Consider the following 7,544-nt stretch of genomic DNA (forward strand, 5'->3'; position numbering starts at 1 on the left):
CTGGTCAACATGGTGAAACCCCATCTCTACTAAAAAATACAAAAATTAACTGGGCGTGGTGGTGGGCTCCTGTAGTCCCAGCTACTTGGGAGGCTGAGACACAAGAATCACTTGAACCTGGGAGGTGGAGGTTGCAGTGAGCTGAGATCGTGGCACTGCACTCCAGCCTGGGCAAGAGAGTAAGGCTCTGTCTCAAAAAAAAAAAAAAAAGAAAGAAAGAAAGAAAGAAAAAAAAAGAAAGAAAGTTGAGTGTCTGAGGTTGGGTGGAGTGGCTTACACCTGTAATCCCAGCAGTTTGGGAGGCCAAGGCAGGAGGATCCCTTGAGCTCAGAAGTTCAAGACCAGCCTGGGCAACATAGCGAGACTTCATTTATACAAAAAAAAAAAAAAAAAAAAATACAAATTAGCCAGGCATGGTGGTACATGCCTGTAGTCCCAGCTACTTGGGAGGCTGAGGTAGGAGGATTTGCTTGAGCCCAGGACGTGGAGGCTGCCGTGAGCCGAGATCGTGCCATAGCACTCCAGCCCAGGCAACAGAGCAACAGCCTCCCGAAGTGCTGGGATTACAGGCATGAGCCGATGCACCTGGCCGGTTTATTTGATATTTTTATCCATACTAGTAGGTGTGTCATGATATCTCGTTTTTTTTTTTTTTTGAGATGGAGTCTCGTTCTGTGGCCCAGGCTGGAGTGCAATGGCGCGATCTCGGCTCACTGCAACCTCCACCTCCCAGGTTCAAGTGATTCTTGTGCCTCAGCCTCCTGACTAGCTGGGATCACCGGCGTGCACCACCATGCCCGGCTATTTTTGTATTTTTAGTAGAGACGGGGTTTCACCATGTTGGCCAGGATTGTCTCGATCTCTTGACCTCATGATCCGCCTGCCTCAGCCTCCCAAAGTGCAGGGATTACAGGAGTGAGCCACCGCGCCCGGCCTTTCCTAGGGTTTTCGCAGACTCTCTTTATCAATTTGAAAATGTTTCCATCAATCCATAGCTGCTGAGAGTTTTTATCATGAATGGATGTTGAAGTTCATCAAATTTTTATTTCTTTTTTAATGAGATGATCTTATAGTTTTTCTTTCTTAGTCTATTGCTATGGTTGAATTACATTGATTTACAAATGTTTTACCAACCTTGGATTTCTGAGATAAATCTCACTTGGTCACTACATATATATATCCAGATTTGATTTTCTAACATTTTATTAATAATTTTTTGTACCTATGTTCATTAATGATATTTATGCAATTTTTTTTTCCTGTAATAAGGAAATGGCCCGGTTTTGGTACCAGGGTAGTGCTGATCTCATAAAATGAGCTGGAAAATGTTCCCTCTTTTTCTATTTTTTTGGAAGTTTGTGTAGAATTTCTTTTTTTCTTTGAGGTCTTACTATGCTGCCCAGGTTGGTCTTCACCTCCAGGCTTCAATCGATCCTCCTGTCTTGGCCTCCCAAAGTGTTGGGATTACAGGCATGAGCCACTACTCCCAGCCCTATTTGGTTTTTAAATACGTGCATGTGTTATTTTCATAGTATTTTTTTAAGTAAAGAGAAAAAAGAGCACCAGGTCACTCCTTGATGGAGTGCACTGCACTCCAGCCTGGGCAAGAGAGCAGGTGGAGAGGTCAGTCTAGCCACAGGCAGGCCTGGGAGGAGCTCCCTTTCTCTGGAGATTGTGCGAGGAAGCCCAGCCTCTGACCCGCCCTGCTGGGAGGCACCCCTTGGACACACTGCTCTCTCCGCCACAGCCAGTTCTGCTGGCCAGAGGCAGAGATTTAAAGCCACCTCTGAGGAAACTCCCCTCGCAGCTGGGCTCTTCAGTTGCGCCACCAGCCCCTGGGCACCCGGACCTGCCCCAGCATCTGGACGGCTGGCTGGGGAGAGGCCGTCACTCTGCATCTGCCCCTGCCCCTCATACCTGCCCACGTCTGGAGACTGGCTTGTTCTGGCAGAGAATATGTATGTCTATGTGTCTATGTGTGTGTCTGTGTGTCTCTATGTGGGTCTATGTGTGTCTGTGTCTGTGTCTGTGTGTGCCTGTGCTTGTGTGCATGCCCGTGTGTATCTCTATGTGTGTCTTTGTGTGTCTCTGTCTCTAAGTGTGTGTTTGTCTCTATTTGTGTCCGTGTCTCTATGTTTGCCAGTGTGTGTCTGTGTGTGTCTGTATGTGCCTGTCTGTCTCTATATGTATCTGTGTGTCTGTGTGTCCCTATGTGAATCTGTGTGTGTGTGTGTGTCTGTGACTCCGTGTGTGTCTATGTGCATCTGCGTGTGTGTCTCTGTATGTAGGTCTCTATGTGTGTTTGTGTGTGCCTGTGTGTCTATGTGTGTCTCTATGTGCATCTGTGTCTGTATTTTTGTGTGTCTCTATGTGTGTCTATGTGTGCCTCAGTGTGCATCTGTGTGTGTCTCTGTGTGTGCGTCTGTGTCTATGTGCATCTGTGTATGTGCATTTGTGTGCATCTGTGTGTCTGTGTCTGTGCATCTGTGTGTGTCTGTGTGTCTCAATATGCATGTGTGTGTGTCTGTGTGCATCTGTGTGTGTCTCAATATGCATCTGTGTGCATCTGTGCATGTCGGTGTGTGTCTGTGTCCATCTGTGTGCGTCTGTGTGTATGTGTCTCTGTGAGCCAATGGACTATGGAGAGTTTGGGCCAACCTTGGTGAGTCCCTTGACCTGAGGGGCTGCCGTGGGCCTGAGCCTTGTGGCTGGGGCGGGGGGCTGAAGGCGCTGAGTGAGGCTGGGGGACACGGCCTCCAGAGGTACTGAGACCCTGGGTGCAGTGGAGCTGCCTGCAGAGCCCGGGGTCTGAGTGTGCCTAGCCCAGGAATCTGCAGGGGATGTGGCTCTTGACCCAAACTCTGTCTCTCCTTCTGTCGTGTGTGTGTCTGTTGTGCGTGCGGTGTGTGTGCCATGTTTGTGTCTCGTGTGTTGTGTGTGTCATGTATGTCATGTATTGTGTCTGTGTAGTGTGTGTCTCTGTGTGTGCCCCACATGTGTTGAGTGTGGATGTGTCATGTGTGTTGTGTGTGTTGTGTGTGGTGTGCGTGTGTGGTGTGTGTGCATCATGTGTGGTGTGTGTGTATCGTGAGTGGTGTGTGTGATGTGTGTATGTGTGTCATGTGTGTATAGTGTGTTTATGTGTTGTGTGTTGTGTGTATTGTGTGTGTTTGTGGTGTGTATTGTGTGTGTTTGTGGTGTGTATGTGGTGTGTGTTGTGTGTGTTCTGTGTGCTGTGTGTGTGATGTGTGGTGTGTATTGTGTGTGTTCTGTGTGTGTGAGATGTGTGTTTGTGGGGTGTGTGTGGGGGGGTGTGTGGTGTGTGTGTGGGGTTGTGTGTGGTGTGCATTGGGTATTGTGTGTGTTCTGAGTGTAGTGTGTGTGATGTGGGTGTTTCTGGGGTGTGTGGTGTGTGGTGTTTGTGGTGTGTGTGTTTGTGGGTGTGTGTTTGTGGGTGTGTGTGTGGTGTGTGGTGTGGGTGTGATGTGTGTTGTGTATGGTGTGTGTGATGTGTGTGGGGGTGTGTGTGTGTGGTGTGTGTGGTGTGTGTGTGTTGTGTGTGTTGTGTGTGTGGTGTTTGTGGGGTGTGTGTGGTGTGTGTTTGTGGGGTGTGTGGTGTGTATTGTGCATTGTGTGTGTTTGTGTGATGTTTGTGTTTGTGGTGTGTGTGTGGTGTGTGTGTGGTGTGTGTTGTGTATTGTGTGTGTTCTGTGTGTGATGTGGGGGGTGTGTGTGGTGTGTGTGGTGTGTGTATTTGTGGGGTGTGTGTGGTGTGTGTGTGTGGTGTGTGTTGTGTATTGTGTGTTTTCTGTGTGTGGTGTGTGTGATGTGTGTGGGGGTGTGTGTGTGGTGTGTGTGGTGTGTGGTGTGTATTGTGTTTTCTGTGTGTGGTGTGTGTGGTGTGTGTGCTGTGTGTTTGGGGTGTGTGGTGTGTGTATTTGTGGGGTGTGTGTGGTGTGTGTGTGTGGTGTGTGTGGTGTGCGTGTGGTGTTATGTATTGTGTTTTCTGTGTGTGGTGTGTTTGTGGAGTGTGTGTGGTGTGTGTGTGGTGTGTTTGTGGGGTGTGTGTGTGTTTGTGGGGGTGTGTGAGGTGTGTGTGAGGTGTGTGTTTGTGGAGTGTGTGTGGTGTGTGTGTGTGGGGGTGTTTGTGGAGGGGGGATGTGTTTGCGGGTGTGTGTGTGTGTGTGTGAGGCCCCCGCGTGTCACTCACTCCTTCAGGGCCTCTTGGGAGCAGCAAGGATGCCAGGGCTCTGGAGGGGCTGCCTCTCCCCCAGAAGGCCTGGCCGGGGCGAGCCTCCAGGGCTAAGGTGCGAGGGGCTCCCGTCCAGGCACACCCAAGACCCAGTGCAGCGAGGTGGGGGAAGGGTGTGTCCCTCTGGCCCGGCTGCACATCTGATCATGGGCTCCCAGCGACGGTGCCGGGTGCAGGCACTGGGGTAGGCAGCCTCGGAGGCCCCTGGTGACCAGGACTCTCGCTCCAGCCTCTCCGGCCACCTCAACCCTGCATGCAGCAGGTGTTCCCCAATCAGGGCACCAGGATGGACCCTCGGCCGAGATGGGGCTGGTCAGAGACCAGAGTGTGTGTGTGTGTGACCCGGGTGTGGCCGCGCCTGGAGGTCCATCTCTGTGGAAGGCTGGGCTCCCCTCCCCGTTTCACAGATGGGGCACCCAGGGCTCTGGAGGTGGCTTGCCAGGGAAACCCTCAGACCCCCTGGAGCCGGGTCCTAGGGAAAGTTTGGTGGGCGCTGCCCAGCCTGGCCCTGGCTTGTGGGAAGCAGGCTGGACGGAGGGACTCAAAGTCGTCCTCCCATGGCCGCCCCTCCTCTCCCTGAGTGAGCCCCCCATCCTCCTGCAAAAGGGGAGGTTGTAATGAGGGCACCTGTGTCCCGGCATCTGCCTCGCCAGACACTCTCGCCCCGAGCTACCATCAAGGTCATCAGGCTCTGCGAAGTCACATTCGGCTGCATCTGGCGAGGCTCGATCAAATCAGGCCAGTTGGCGGGATGGCGGAGGTGGACGGGGCCAGGCTCCGATCAGCAACAGGTGCGGGAGCTGCAGGTGCTGGGCAGCGCCGGCGGGGAGGCAGGGGCACAGGGCGGGGAGGAGCAGCGCGATCCCTGGATTCCCCACAGGGTGTGGGGGCAGCAAGTTCTGATGGGGACAGACAAGCCTCAGGCCTGGGGCTGTGAGGGGAGCCTGGGTTGGGGGGGGGTGCCCAGAGGGGGCAGGTGTGGGTGCCGAGGGGTGGTCTCAAAGCCCCTGGTGCGGGGTGAGGACCAAGATGTGTCCTGGGTTCCCTGTGGCTTCAAGGAGGGGCTGGGGAGGGAGGCTGGGGGAGGGAGGGGCTGGGAGGGCTGGAGAGGGTCCCGCAGGAAGCCCGGGAGAGGCCAAGCCTGCACTGTGCGGTGGCCCCTGGGACCTCCAGACTGTCCAGGGCCAGGAGCACCACTGGGCTTCCTGCCCCGCGCCTCCCGCCCTGCGTGCCGCTCACAGCCTCAGTGCTCCCCCCGCCAGCGCGGCGGGTGTTTCTCCACCGACTTCCCTGCTGGGCATGGGGTGGTGGCGGCGCACGGCTGTGGGGCTCACCCGGGATGGCCTGGCCTGGACCCGAGCGGACGGGACTCACCACCAAGCCTGGTCTCCCGCGTTTGAGAGGTGCAGGGGTGTCACCGAGACTGAAGGCGAGAAAAAAGCTCAGGGCAGCCGGCAGCAGCTCAGGCCTCCGGTGAGATCCAGAAGACCCAGAAATCGTGGCGGTGAACTTCTCTCCTCAGAATGTGTCTACTGAGGTCCTAACCCTCATTTCCTGAGAACCGGACTGCATTTACAGATAGGGCCTCTAAAGAGGGGATTACGGCGGGTCCTGTTCCCACATGACCGCTGGCCTTGTTTTTTTTTTTCCTTTGAAATGAAGTCTTGCTCTGTCACCCAGTCTGGAGTGCAGTGTCACGATCTTGGCTCACTGCAACCTCCACCTCTTGGGTTCAAGTGATTCTTCTGCTTCGCCTCCTGAGTACCTGGGGTTACAGGCGCACACCACCACACCCGGCTAATTTTTGTATTTTTTAGTAGAGATGAAGTTTCACCATGTTGGTCAGGCTGGTCTCGAACTTCTGACCTCAGGTGATCCACCCGCCTCGGCCTCCCAAAGTGATGGGATTACAGGCGTGAGCCACCGCGCCTGGCCCACCCCCACCCCCATCCCCCACTTTTTTTTATTTTTTGAGACGGAGTCCCACTCTGTCACCCAGGCTAGAGTGCAATGGCGCGATCTTGGCTCACTGCAACCTCCGCCTCCTGGGTTCAAGCGATTCTCCTGCCTCAGCCTCCCGAGTAGCTGGGATTACAGGTGTGCGCCACCACACCTGGCTAATGTTTATATTTTTAGTAGAGACGGGGTTTCACCATGCTGACCAGGCTGGTCTGGAACTCCTGACCTCAGGTGATCCGCCCGTCTTGGCCTCTCAATGTGCTGGGATTATAGGCGTGAGCCACCGTGCCCGGCCTGAGTCGTGTCCTGAGAAAAAGAGATAAGGGCCAGGCTCAGTGGCTCACACCTGTAATCCCAACACTTTGGAAGGTCGAGGTGGGAGGATGGCTTAAAGCCAGTTGAGCCTGGGCAACATAGTGAGACCCCATCTCTACAACAAAATATAAAAATTAGTCGGGTGTGGTGGCACATGCCTGTGGTCCCAGCTACTTGGGAGGCTGAGGTAGGAGCATCACCTGAGCCTGGGAGGTCTAGGCTGCAGTGAGCTATGATAACACCACTGCACTCCAGCCTGGGTAACAGAGAGAGAGAGACCCTGCCTTCAAAAAAAAAAAAAAAGAAAAGAAAAGAAAAAGAAGCGAAAAGAAAAAGAAGAGAGACTAGGACACAGATACACACAGAGGGATGACCCTGTGTGAGGAGTCAGGAGAAGAGGGCCATCTACAAGCCAGGGAGAAAGGCCTCAGGAGGAACCAACTCTGCAGACAGCTTGGTCTCGAACTTCCAGCCTCCAGGACAGTGGGAGAATGGGCTGCTGTTGGAGCCCTGTTCTATGGCACCTTGTTACAGAAGCCCTGGAAACGAATGCAGCTCCACCACAGCATTGACAGCGAGCCCATTCCGAAAGCCAGAGTGCAGACGGGGCCAACCCTCGGGCCCAAGCTCTGATCCCAGGGCGGTGGCGTCTGGTCTGCCTCCCGTGTTGAAGTCAGGGCCCTGGTGGCAGCAGGGGGTGGGACGCTATGACCTGGACGCGGTATTTGGGTAGAAGCCTCTTAGATCCCTGCCCTCTGTTCCCTCCGCAGTGGCGGGAGTGGCTCCCACTGCTGGGACCTTGCAAAGGTCTTACCTGAGGCAAGTGTCCTCCTTAGGGTCTGCCCCGTCCTCGTCCCCCGCAAAATTCTAGGCCAGTAACTAGGGTGTTCTGTCCCTGCGACTGGAGGGTGTGGGTTATTCTGCAAGGAGCTGCGGCCTGGCAGGACGGGGAGGACGGGTGGAAATGGAGATGGAGGATGCTGGAGGGGAGGGCGGAAGAAGGCCCGCGTGGGGCCTT

This window comes from Gorilla gorilla, chromosome 4, assembly GCF_029281585.2.
Source record: "Gorilla gorilla gorilla isolate KB3781 chromosome 4, NHGRI_mGorGor1-v2.1_pri, whole genome shotgun sequence".
Classification (NCBI taxonomy): domain Eukaryota; kingdom Metazoa; phylum Chordata; class Mammalia; order Primates; family Hominidae; genus Gorilla; species Gorilla gorilla.